Below are 12320 nucleotides of genomic sequence, written 5' to 3' on the forward strand. Positions count from 1 at the left end.
GCACGGTATGGGAGAAGGGAAAGTCTAGTAATACATGAGAAACACCCCCGGAGCCTGGCAGGAGCGGGTAAGAGAACGTCCGCTCAGAACACAACGACTTGGCTTTTTACAAAAAGCAGAGGAATGTCGCCTCTCTGCTAGCGCTGCCCTGAGGAAGGTGGCGTCTCAGGGCAGCGTGCCGTCGTGAGGGGGCAGGGATTGGACCACCAACATTCACCCCTGGAAGTCAGAGAAGCCTGAGAAGGAAAAGTACAAAAACTTACCAAATCTACTCTGAAAAATGCCAGGGAATACTGCTACCAGTTCTGCCTGCAAGTTTGGAAGTGACTGAGAAGCTAGAAACCATTTTTTTTTTTTTTTTTTTTTTTAAGACTTGATCCATTCAGACAGAGAAAGAATTGAAGAAGGAATGAGAGAGAGAATCTAAACTTCTATCCTGCTGTAGCTGAAATGGGGAACCGCATGTTCTGCAACCTTCATGTGCTGGAGTCAGAGAAATACTGAAGGGACGCAGAGGGTGCTCCAGGCTATAAGAGAGCACACTTCAAGCTTTTCTCTGACTCCATCTGCTGGAAGGGAGACACAACCCACTGTCTGGACTGATCTGGGTACTTATAGGGAATCTTGTTTAAAACAGCTAATGATTTAACACCACAAATCATATTATACATAGCTACCTTAGCCACTCTAGCGAGAGAGTCATTAACCACAATAGGGGCCAAGAGTGGAAGCCAGTTCAAGCCATAAGAAATTGAAATTGGGAAAGAATGTGCCACATCCCTCTGTTATTCTCTCTTTTGTTCTGAAGCAGGTGAAAAAGACAGGAGAGTAATCAGAAGCTGGTGTTTAGGCAGGGACAAGGACTAGAGATGTGCATTAGGGTCAATTGAAATAGGAAATGAGAATGAAATTTCCTATTTTGTTTGTGTTGTTTTCAAAACGAAATGATTTAAATTCCAAAAAAATTTCAGCAGAATCTCATTTTGTTTTGAAAATGGAAAAAAAGGTCAACTACCAGGTCTGGAGGCTGGAACCTTGCCTATGGGATAGGCCGAAACCCAAAGCAGAGGCCAAGGCTTCTGTGCCTGAGCACAATGCTGGTGCTTTGACCTAGGCCTAGGCCCAAAGCCAGGGCTTCAACTACTTATAGGCCATAGCCCAATGCAGGGGCCAGGACCTCTGCCTGATTGCATCACCAAGATCTCAGCTTAGGCCCAGGCCCAATGCTGGGGATTCAGCTGAGACATGAGCAAAGGCCAAGGCTTGAAAAAAATTCCTAGGTCGGGAAATTTTCTGACTGCCACTTACCTTTCTCTGTTGAGGATCTGATGCCGCGAACAGGTCCATGCCTAAAGTTGGGGCTTGACTCAAAGGCCAGGTCCAGAGACTGGGTTCCAATGCCTCAGCTGGACTCCCTTTGGCTCCAGAACTGGCTTGTCTCTTTTTCCTACACATCTTCCGACTCCACGGCTTACTTGAACACATTCTCTCTGACTGAGGAGTACAATTTACTACAAGGTTCTGGAGAAGCCTATGCAAGAAATTTGGGATTTCATTGGATTTCTCTACAGCATATCATCCACAAACTAATGGACAGATGGAAAGAACCATTTAATCCTCAAAGGATTTCTAAGGGCTTATGTGAATGAACAGCAGGATGCTTCTTCAATATGCAGAATTTTGCAATAATAATCAGAGAAACTCTTCAAGTCTTCCAGATCTTATATTTCAGACACTCAAAGGGTTCACTTCCCATACCGGTGACAGTTACGTGTCTAGCAGCTGATGTAGTGGGCCAAACTCTTAAGGAACTGTGGCAAAGGACCCACCAACTTCTCACCTTGGTTGCTGAAAGTTACAGGAAGCAAGCTGACAAAAGACGCTGGCCACCACTTCATCTCAAGCCAGGAGATTTGGTATGGCTAAATATGCGCAATCTTTGACTAGAACATCCATCTACGTTTTCACCTCATTTCGTCAGCCCATTTCCAGTCACTCATTAGAGTGAGCCAGTTATATATCAAAGGAAGCTGCCTCCTTCCCTCAAGGTCCATAACATTTTCCTCTACTTTGTCTTAGTCCTCACAATCTCTTCCTAAACTGACTGAGTAGGATGTGACAGACAATGAGAAAATATGCTAAAGGCAGTAGATGAGGGGTTTTCAGGGTATCCCTTGCTTTGCACACTTGCTGCACCTGGAAATGAGGGATGCTTTGGGACTGGGGCCCAAAGACAATGAAAATTTATTCCTGAAGGACCTTAAAGAGTAGTGCAGGAAAATAGTGGGGCATTTCCATTGAAGCATGAAGGCTAGGCAGCATCTCCGTGAGAAGCAGGAAGAATTGGGATGCCTCATAAGCATATAGTTCAAATTGTTGACCCCCCTTGGAATTCCACTTATCTGATGCTGCAGAGGTTAGTGGAGAAGCAAACACCCCTTCATGATCTGGAAACAGAGATAGGGGTAGATTGCCCCTGGGGCATCATGATTGGGTAGTGATGAGGCAGCTCATACAAATCCTGAAGCTCTTCAAGTATACCACAGGTAATCTGAAAGCCAGAAGTACCACCTTGGGCAGGTTCATCCCTATAGTAAATATTCTGAAGGAAATGTTAAAAGGATTTCCATGAGCAAGAGGGAATGGAAGCAGAGGTGTTACTGTCTGTGGACTTCTTGCAACAGCAGATACAATTAAGATTGAAATCTTGATAGAAAACAATAAGTGTATGCTTGCCACAGTTTGTAATCTATAGGTTAAAGTGAGAGCCACTCAAATTCATTTTCACTCAACGCACAATAAAGCTCTGGAATTTGTTGCCAGAGGTGTGGTTAGTGCAGTTAGTGTAGCTGGGTTCAAAAAAAGTTTGGATAAGTTCTTGGAGGAGAAGTCCATTAACTGCTATTAATCAAGTTTACTTAGGGGCGGATTTTCAGAGCCTGCTCGCGTAAATCTGCCCAAAACCGGGCGGATTTACGCGAGCAGGGCCCTGCGCGCCGGTAAGCCTATTTTACATAGGCCTACCGGCGCGCGCAGAGCCCTGGGACTGCGTAAGTCCCGGGGTTTTCGGAGGGGGCGTGTCAGGGGGCGTGTCGGGGGGCGGGCCCGAACCGCGCAGCGTTTTCGGGGCGTGTCGGGAGCGTTCTGAGGGCAGGCCCGGGGGCGTGGCTACGGCCCGGGGCGGCCCGGGGGCATGGCCGCGCCTCTGGACCGCCCCCAGGTCGCGTCCCGGCGCGCAGGAGGCCCGCTGACGCGCGGGGATTTACGCTCCCAGAGGGAGGCGTAAATCCCCGAAAGGTAAGGGGGGGTTTAGACAGGGCCGGGCGGGTGGGTTAGGTAGGGGAAGGGAGGGGAAGGTGAGGGGAGGGCAAAGGAAAGTTCCCTCCGAGGCCGCTCCGATTTCGGAGCGGCCTTGGAGGGAACGGGGTAGGCTGCGCGGCTCGGCGCGCGCCGGCTATACGAAATCGATAGCCTTGCGCGCGCCGATCCAGGATTTTAGCGGATACGCGCGGCTCCGCGCGTATCTACTAAAATCCAGCGTACTTTTGTTTGCGCCTGGAGCGCAAACAAAAGTAGGCTATTCGCGCTCGTTTAAAATCCGCCCCATAGGGAATAGCCACTACTATTAATTGCATCAGTAGCATAGGATCTTCTTAGGTTTGGGTAATTGCCAGGTTCTTGTGGCCTGGTTTGGCCTCTGTTGGAAACAGGATGCTGGGCTTGATGGATCCTTGGTCTGACCAGCATGGCAATTTCTTATGTTCTTATGTCACCCTCCAGTCACAGCATCTCACATACATGTTAGCTAGGGTTCATGAATAGGAGAGCCAGAGGTAGAGGTACAGTGGGGATGGAGTAAAGGAAAGAGTGGCCACCCCAGAGAACACATGAGCATGAGCAGCACTCTGTCAGCTACTACTTCCTCCTCCACCTCAATACACAAAACACATATTGCCCCCCACAGAACCATCTCTCCTGACACTGGCCATAGCTAAAGCAGTTGGCAAGACAGACCCTTGCCCACACCCAGCAAAAGAAACTCCAGCATAAGTTTCTATTACACATTATCTAACAGAGCCCATCAAATTGTGTGCCCAATATGCCAGTGGAAAGAAATCCACTGGTATATTGGGCACACAATTCCATAGTATGACCAGACCTGGACAAGGTGGCTCAGCATATTATCTTTTCTGCCTACTAACCAGCATGTCTAGTAATTGTGTCTTCTCAATAGCAGGGGATATCATGAGACCTCATCATTCAAGTCTGGTGCCAGACTTGATGGAAATTTGATCTTTTGAAAATTAATCTACCTTTGCTGGGTTTTCCAAAATTTCTATGAGCATGGCAAGACAATTGGAAGATTGGGCATCCAAATTGCAGATGAAATTTAATGTGGACAAGTGCAAAGTGATGCATATAGGAAAAAAGTAACCCTTGCTGTAGTTACACACTGTTATGTTCTATCTTAGGAGTTACCACCCAGGAAAGAGATCTAGGCGTCAAAGTAGATAATACATTAAAATTGTCAGCTCAGTGTGCTGTGGCAATCAAAAAAACCAAACAATGTTAGGAATTAGAAAGAAGGGAATGGCAAATAAAAGGATGGATGTCATAATACCTCTGTATCACTCCATGGTGAGACTGCATCTTGAATACTGTGGAAATTCTGGTCACCGAATCTCAAACAGGATATAGCTGCACTGCAGAAAGTGCAGAGAAGGGCGACCAAAATGGTAAGGGGCATGGAACGGCTGCCCTATGTGGAAAGTCTAAAGAAGGTAGGGCTGTTCGGTTTGGAGAAGAGAGACTGGGGTGTATATGATAGAAGTCTCCAAAATCATAAAAGGACTTGAACAAGTTAATGTAAATAGGTTATTTACTCTCTCAGATAATAGAAGGACCAGGGGGCACTCCATGAAGTTAGCAAGTAGCTCATTTAAAACAATCGAAGATTTTTTTTTAACTCAGCTCATAAGCTCTGGTCATTTGCTAGATTAAGTGGTTACAGCAGTTAGTGTAACTGTTTTAAAAAAGGTTTGGATAAGTTCCTAGTGGAAAAATCCATAAAATGCTATTATGGTAATTAATAAGCAATAGTAGCTTGTGATTTATTTAATGTTTGAGTACTTGACAGATACTTATGACTTGGATTGGCCACTGTTGAAAACAGGATACTGGGCTTGATGGATCCTTGGTCTGACCCAGTATGGCATATCTTATATTCTTATGTTCTTATACGCACATATGGCATGAAATGGCTATACTTGTGTACTATGCACATAATCTTATATGGATGCACGCATGTGCATGCAAATTCATCTGTACCTCATAAGTGGGGGGATTTTAGTAGACACACCCGCCAAAGCAATTACCAGTTTTTCCAGTTCATTCCCTGTTTGCCCAGGTAAGGGATAGGACTTCCTAACCCCCTATTTAAATAGCCTCCATTTTACCCTGTTAGCACCAACCTTAACACCCTGCTAACTAGTGAGAATTTTTTATTGCTTACACACCATCCATTGCAGTAGTAAAGTTACATGACAGCGGAACCTGGCGCTCACTTGTGCACATAAATACTTATGCGCGGAGTCACGTGATGTGGTGAGCCGGGGAAGACGCGACTTCCACGGCTCCGTGCAACCCGCTGCCCATCTACCCCATCTTATCCGGTTTTACGCTTCCCACTCGGCGCCCACAGCAACGGTAGAACGCCGCTTATGTCCATTGTTAAATATATGCAGCGTTCCTCACCCGCGATGGCTGCGAGGAGCAGTAAAAAAGATAAAGACAAAGACCCGCGGGACAGATGCTAAAATGGCGGCCGGCAGCGAAAACTAGCGGAGATCAGCAAGATACAGGGCTCACCCTTGCAGCAATCGAGGGGGTGATCCGTACAGCACTCGATGATAAATTAGCAGGCATTCATGCTCAACTTACTGAAGTAAGTGCCGCAATCGGAGAAATTACCCCCGCGTCTCGATCAGAGCAGAAAGTCGGATCAGCTCTTTGGAAGATGATGTTACAGCCTCGCTACAGACTGTGGAGAAGCAAAGGAAAACTCATAGCTGACCTGACGGAGAAACTTGATGATATCGAAAACCGGGCACGGCGCTCAAAATCTGAGATTCTTGGGGTTCCCTGAATCAATCGACGATAAAGATCTTGCGGGCCTGCTTGAAACAATGGCTGCCTGAAGCATTAGCCCTCCCGACTCTACAAGGGAAACTTATTGTAGAACGCGCACACCGCCTGGGGGCCAAAACGAACCTCGGATACTCGGCCACGGCTGGTTATCGCAAAAACTGCTAAATTATGCCCAGAAAAGTGATATTTGGCGGGCATATCGGAGCCACCCTGATCTTACCTATAATAATCAGAAAATCAGGATTTTCCAAGACTACTCCGTGAGGGTTTCGGAACAACGGCGCAGATTTTCGCCAATCTGCACGCAATACTACAACAAACAAATCAAATTCTCCTTACTATACCCGGCCACATTGAAGGTCTGGCACAAAGAGACCCAACATACATTTACAACCCCGGAAGCGGCTCAAGCATATCTGGTGGCCATACCGGACTAAGAAGGGGACATCAGCTCTAAAGCTTTAAAGGGAGCCTGACTGCGTTACTGTTTGTGTTGGTTATTATCCAGCGATTCTGGCTTTACAAGGGCCTAACCTCCTACCCACTTGATGTTCTATATGTGGTAATAGGGATCCGGCTCTTTTCGACAGCGGATAAGACACCATGGTGCGGCGCTACTGGGCTTATATTATGATTTTTTTTTTATATACTCATGGAGTCTGTATCCCTACCCTACAATGGGATGTCTATTTACCCGGACCCAGCCCGACCACGCACATCTACCATCGATGGTATTTACATTTGTGAGCGTACTTTATGTATCTGTCGGGCATGGTGCTCGAGCACAGGACACGTGCCTCCATAACTCCCGAGAGGAGTTTTTCTTTACAGACAATGCAGGGGAGGTTGGAGGAAGTTGGGGGACGGGTTACAGGGAAGGGGGGGTGGAGGGTGGGGGGGAGGGAGGCATCGCGAAGAACTGGGGATCATGCGGTGGGTAGGGAGCAAGAATCTTTCATATTGTTTTTTCAACTTCAGCTCATGCAATGTTTGTATGTGATAGGGTGTGTGTGTGAAATTGTTGACTTTTGGTACTCTATGCAGTTTGTGTCCGGAGAGACAGAGGGGGGAGGGCTAGCTGGGGGCCCTGCCTCTATCTATAGACGATTCTATAACTGTGTTTATGATCTTCTACTATTAATGGGCTATGGCTAAACTTATATCCTGGAATGTCAATGGTCTGGGGTCACCAGTAAAGCGGAAGAAAGTATTATCGCACCTTAAGCATTTGCGGGCTGACGTGGCGTGCATTCAGGAGACACACCTTACAGATCCGGAAAACCTTAAGTTACGCCGGGAATGGGTGGGTTCTTGTGTGCACGCTGCGGCGGTTCAGCGAAAAGCAGGAGTAGCAATCCTGATTCATAAAAATGCTAACCTCCAGGTCACGAAAACCATACCTGACCCAGGGGGACGCTATATTATTCTTATTGGTGTGTGGAACCAGCATCCTATTACCATTTGTAATACTTATGCCCCAAACGAATACAGCCATGAGTTCTTTGTGCAGCTTAGTACCCTGCTCCATGTCCATGCCCAGGGAACCCTTTATTTGGTGGGAGATTTCAATTGTGTACATGATACCCTGGTGGATAAACAACCTCCTCAGACCCCCACTAAGAGGCAACAGAAAAAAGGGATCGAGTTCTTGTGTCTTCAACTGGGGACTCCTTGATGTTTGGCAGCGCACTCCATCCAACCGAAAAAGACTACACCCACATATCACGCTCCCACGGGACACTGTCCCGTATCGATTATATATTATTATCTCATGACCATTTCTTTGAAATCGCTTCGGCGGATATTGAGCCCCAGGCTATATCTGACCATGCTCCCATTTCTATACTCTTCCATTCTCATACCTCAGCCTATAAAGATAAGCTATGGCGCTTCCCCGGGTACCTTAAAGATGACACTCACTTTCAATCTTTTTTAAGAGAGAAATGGGCATCTTATGCTGCTAATAACAAACAGCATATGAACACCCCACACCTTTTTTGGGAGGCGGGGAAAGCCGTAATACGAGGGGAAATCATCGCATATACCCACTTCCGTAATAAACAGCTGACAAAAGGGATCCTCCATCTAGAGGGCTTGCTTAAACAGGCGAAGGACATTATGATCAACGGAACTCAGAACAAAGCAGGAAAGAATATTATGGTATCCTGGGACGTCTGAATACCCTTCTTGGTACTAGAGCCCAACTTACTTGCAAAGGGACAACAAAACTTCTTTCGGTTTGGGAATAAACCCAGCCGCTTACTCGCTAACTTGACAAAAGCTCGTAGATTGAAAACCCATATCCATAGTTTGAAAACCTCCACAGGGGCGATAGTGACTAAGGCGAGAGACATTAACGACATTTTTCGTCAATTTTTCACTACACTCTATACGGCTGAACAGCCAGAGCATGTTGGGGCAGAGGACGTCTTTTTTCAAAATTTAATCCTTCCTACACTCACGTCTTCTCAGATTACATTCCTGAATCAACCTATCCAACCTTACGAATTAACACAGGCGATTACCGCAGCTCATCCTGGGAAATCTCCTGGTCCGGATGGCCTCCCTTATGATTTTTACAAAATATTACTTTCTCCCATTAGTACACCCCTGCTGGAATATTACAAAACTGGGCTCGAACAGATGCGCTTTCCAACTGCCTTCACTGAAGCCTTTATTACGGTTCTCCCTAAACCGGGTAAAGACCCACTACTTCCCCTCGTCTTATCGACCCATTACTCTATTGAATTGTGATTTAAAACTTCTGGCGAAGGTACTAGCTACCCGACTGAATGTCTTTTGCCGCATTTGGTTTCTCCCTACCAGGCAGGTTTTGTCAGGGGCGGAAGCCTAACGCAAATATTATTAAACTGCTCACTGCCATGAAATTTTGTCAACAACAAGATATACCAGCTTTAGTGGCAGGACTAGATGCGGAAAAAGCCTTCGACAGGGTCGCATGGCCATACCTATTTAATGTCCTACAGAGATTCGGCCTACGGGGCGATTTTCTACATTATCTCCTTTTGTTATATGATAATCCCACCTCGCGTGTCTTGGCCAATGGCTGCTTATCTGGAGCCATCCCGATTCAGAGAGGAGTCCGACAGGGGTGTCCCCTCTCCCCTCTATTGTATATTCTCTCTTTAGATCCCCTTCTGCGGACCCTAGAGGCCTGCGGGGAGGTGAAGGGCTTTGGAGGCCCAAACCACGTTTTTAAAATTGCTGCTTTTGCAGATGACTTGCTAGTCTTTCTCACGAGCCCACCTCACTCGCTTCCACACGTATTGAATATTTTGACCCAATTTGGCGCCTTCGCTGGTCTTAAGATAAATCATGAGAAATCCGAGGCCATAGATGTCACGGGAGCACTTCGTACTGCCTGGCCGGGAGCGTTTCCGTTCCGATGGGTGACGGACACACTAACATATTTGGGTATGAGGGTTCCAATGCGGATGGGTGATCTTTACAGAGTAAATGTCCAACCTCTTCTGCTCCACACAGAATCAACGTTACGCCACTGGTCCTCCCTCCCATTGTCTTTGATGGGCCGCATTCACCTTTATAGGATGGTCCTCGTCCCAAAGTGGATATATATGCTACAATTGGTTCCCATTTGGATTACCAAACGGGACCATCATCGGTTACAGAGGGCTTTGCGGCTTTTTCTCTGGCGTGGTAGGAAGGCCCGTATCCCTCTGGAGACACTTATGAACCGACAAAAAGGGGGAGGCCTGGGATGTCCAAACCTCCTTATGTACAACTTAGCGTGTTCTCTACGCTATGTTAAAGATTGGCTCTTTGCTACCTCCACATTGGTCCCTAGCCCATGTCTTTTGGAGTGGTATGGAGTGCGCACCCTTAACCCTTTATTGCAGTTAGACAGCCGGATGCTGCCTCACTCTCTTACGCAACAACCCCTCTTGTACGTCTGCCGGAAAGCTTGGCTCCTATTATGTAAACTATGCCAAATACCGAGTCGATTAACTTCCCTTCTCACACTCACAGGTCATGATCTATTCCCTCCTGGGCAGGATAAAGGGACCTTCTTTCGCTGGAATCAAAAGGGGCTTCGTTTTCTCTCTGATTTGTATGATCCGGGGACTGGGACTCTGCTTACCTTTACGGCCCTTAAACTGAAATTTGCCCTTCAGGATTCGGATCAGTATGCTTACATACAGATTGCACACTTTTTACGGACTATGCGGTCTCGCATAGCCCACTCCCCTGCAGTTCACAGTCTCAGCGATCTGGTCTACGGGAGGAAAAATACAAAAGCTTCTATCTCTTATTATTACAAAGAGATGGTGTGCTTAGCGCCCCTACAGAGTTTGGAACCTTTATATACCAGATGGGTGGCATGGCCGTTATTTTCCTTAACCCAGGCAGAATTTCAAAAATGTTTTGATGACATACCCTTTGTTTCTGAAAATGTATTACTCCGCGAGACTTATTATAAATTTCTTTGGCAGAGCCACATCACACCACTTCGAGCCAAGCGCATGCATATCACACAGTCCTCGTGTTGCCCTAAATGTGGAGAGGAGGATAGTGGTTATTTTCACTGTTTTTGGGATTGCCGGCACATTACACATTTTTGGAGACAGGTGTGTAGGGCATGTACGACCTTTCTTCATATCAAGTTGCCGCTTACCCCTAATCTCTGGCTTTTTGGTCGAGACACACCTCCTTACTTATCCCTCCCTCCGGCAAGTGAACTTTTTCTTAAGAAAGCGGGGCTTGTGGGGAAACAAGTGATCTTGGCTCACTGGCTTGATCCTCAACCCCCTAGTCATGATCACTGGTTTCATAAAATGATGTGGCTCTGCTCTATGGAATATGCTATTGCCAAGGACACTATTATACGGAAATCTATAACCACATCCCATGTGTGGGCGGGGTTCACGTCATCCCTCGCTCCACACCCTGGACCTTATCATGATCCCTGGAGTCTGGACCAGACCCCAGACCGGGATACTGCCTCATTTACGGACACTGAGAATGCTCTTCTGGATTCATAGTTGACTATATTGGAGGGGAGCGTGTCGTTTTCCCCTCTACATACCTGGACACCCCCCTTTACGGATTGCATGAGCGGAGTGGGATTGGGGGGGGGGGTCGGGGAGGGAGTTTAAAACTGGGAATGTTATTTGCAGTTTGTACTGTTTTTTGGTTGAAAAAATGAATAAATACAAATTCAAAAAAAAAAAACAAAAAAACCCCAAAACAGACCAAACTATGTGCTTATCAATAAATTAACAGCAAGATATAAGAATGGCAAAAGCCATGCATTTACATGAATAAAACACATTTCTATACATGTAACTGAGTTTTTGAAAATTGCTGGGCATAAAAGTGCACATAGAAGCTATTCACACAGCAAAGAGGCATTCCCGGGGGGCATAGTTGAGGGCAGGAATAGCATACACGTGAATACATTAGATTTCTGAAAGCATGCGTGTAAAGCTACTCACACACATTAACAATCTGCTAAGGAGTGGGCGGAAATGTTTGCGTGTAAGTCATGCTGGGTGCTGTGTGTAGCACCAACTTTGAAAGTGGTCTTGTGCGCAAGCCTCTTTGAAAATGTTGGCTACGTTGTGCATGTGTTCTGAACACAGAAACCTTAGCCCTGTGTGAACTACTGAAAATTATTCTCCCCATTGCAAATTCCTATGAGTTCTGATGTAGCTCTTGAAAAGACTATGGCTAATAAAAATATGATATTTCCTGTATAGCAATCTATACAAATAAAATATCCTGTGATTTTAATTTGTATGTACAATGCTTCAATAAGAGAATTTTAAATGGTGTCAAATCCACTCTTTTCTGACTTTTCTACATTTTATTGTATTTTTTTTCTTTTCTGTTGTGATAATCTGTCCCTGGCAGCTTTTTGATATGTATCTAACCTCAGGGACAGATTTTCAAAGGGGTACGAGTGTAACATATGTGCGTACCCCCGAAAACCTGCCCCAAGCTTCCCCTGCCCGCGCCGGGCCTATGTTGAATAGGCTCGGTGGCACGCGCAAGCCCCGGGACGCGCGTAAGTCCCGGGGCTTTGCTAGGGGGGCGTGTCGGGGGCGGCGCGACGTTCTGGGGGCGTTCTGGGGGAGCGTGTCAGGGGGCATGGTGCTGGCTCGGGGGCATTCCGGGGGCGTGGCCGAGGCCTC

Source organism: Rhinatrema bivittatum, chromosome 3 (assembly GCF_901001135.1).
Source record: "Rhinatrema bivittatum chromosome 3, aRhiBiv1.1, whole genome shotgun sequence".
Taxonomy (NCBI): domain Eukaryota; kingdom Metazoa; phylum Chordata; class Amphibia; order Gymnophiona; family Rhinatrematidae; genus Rhinatrema; species Rhinatrema bivittatum.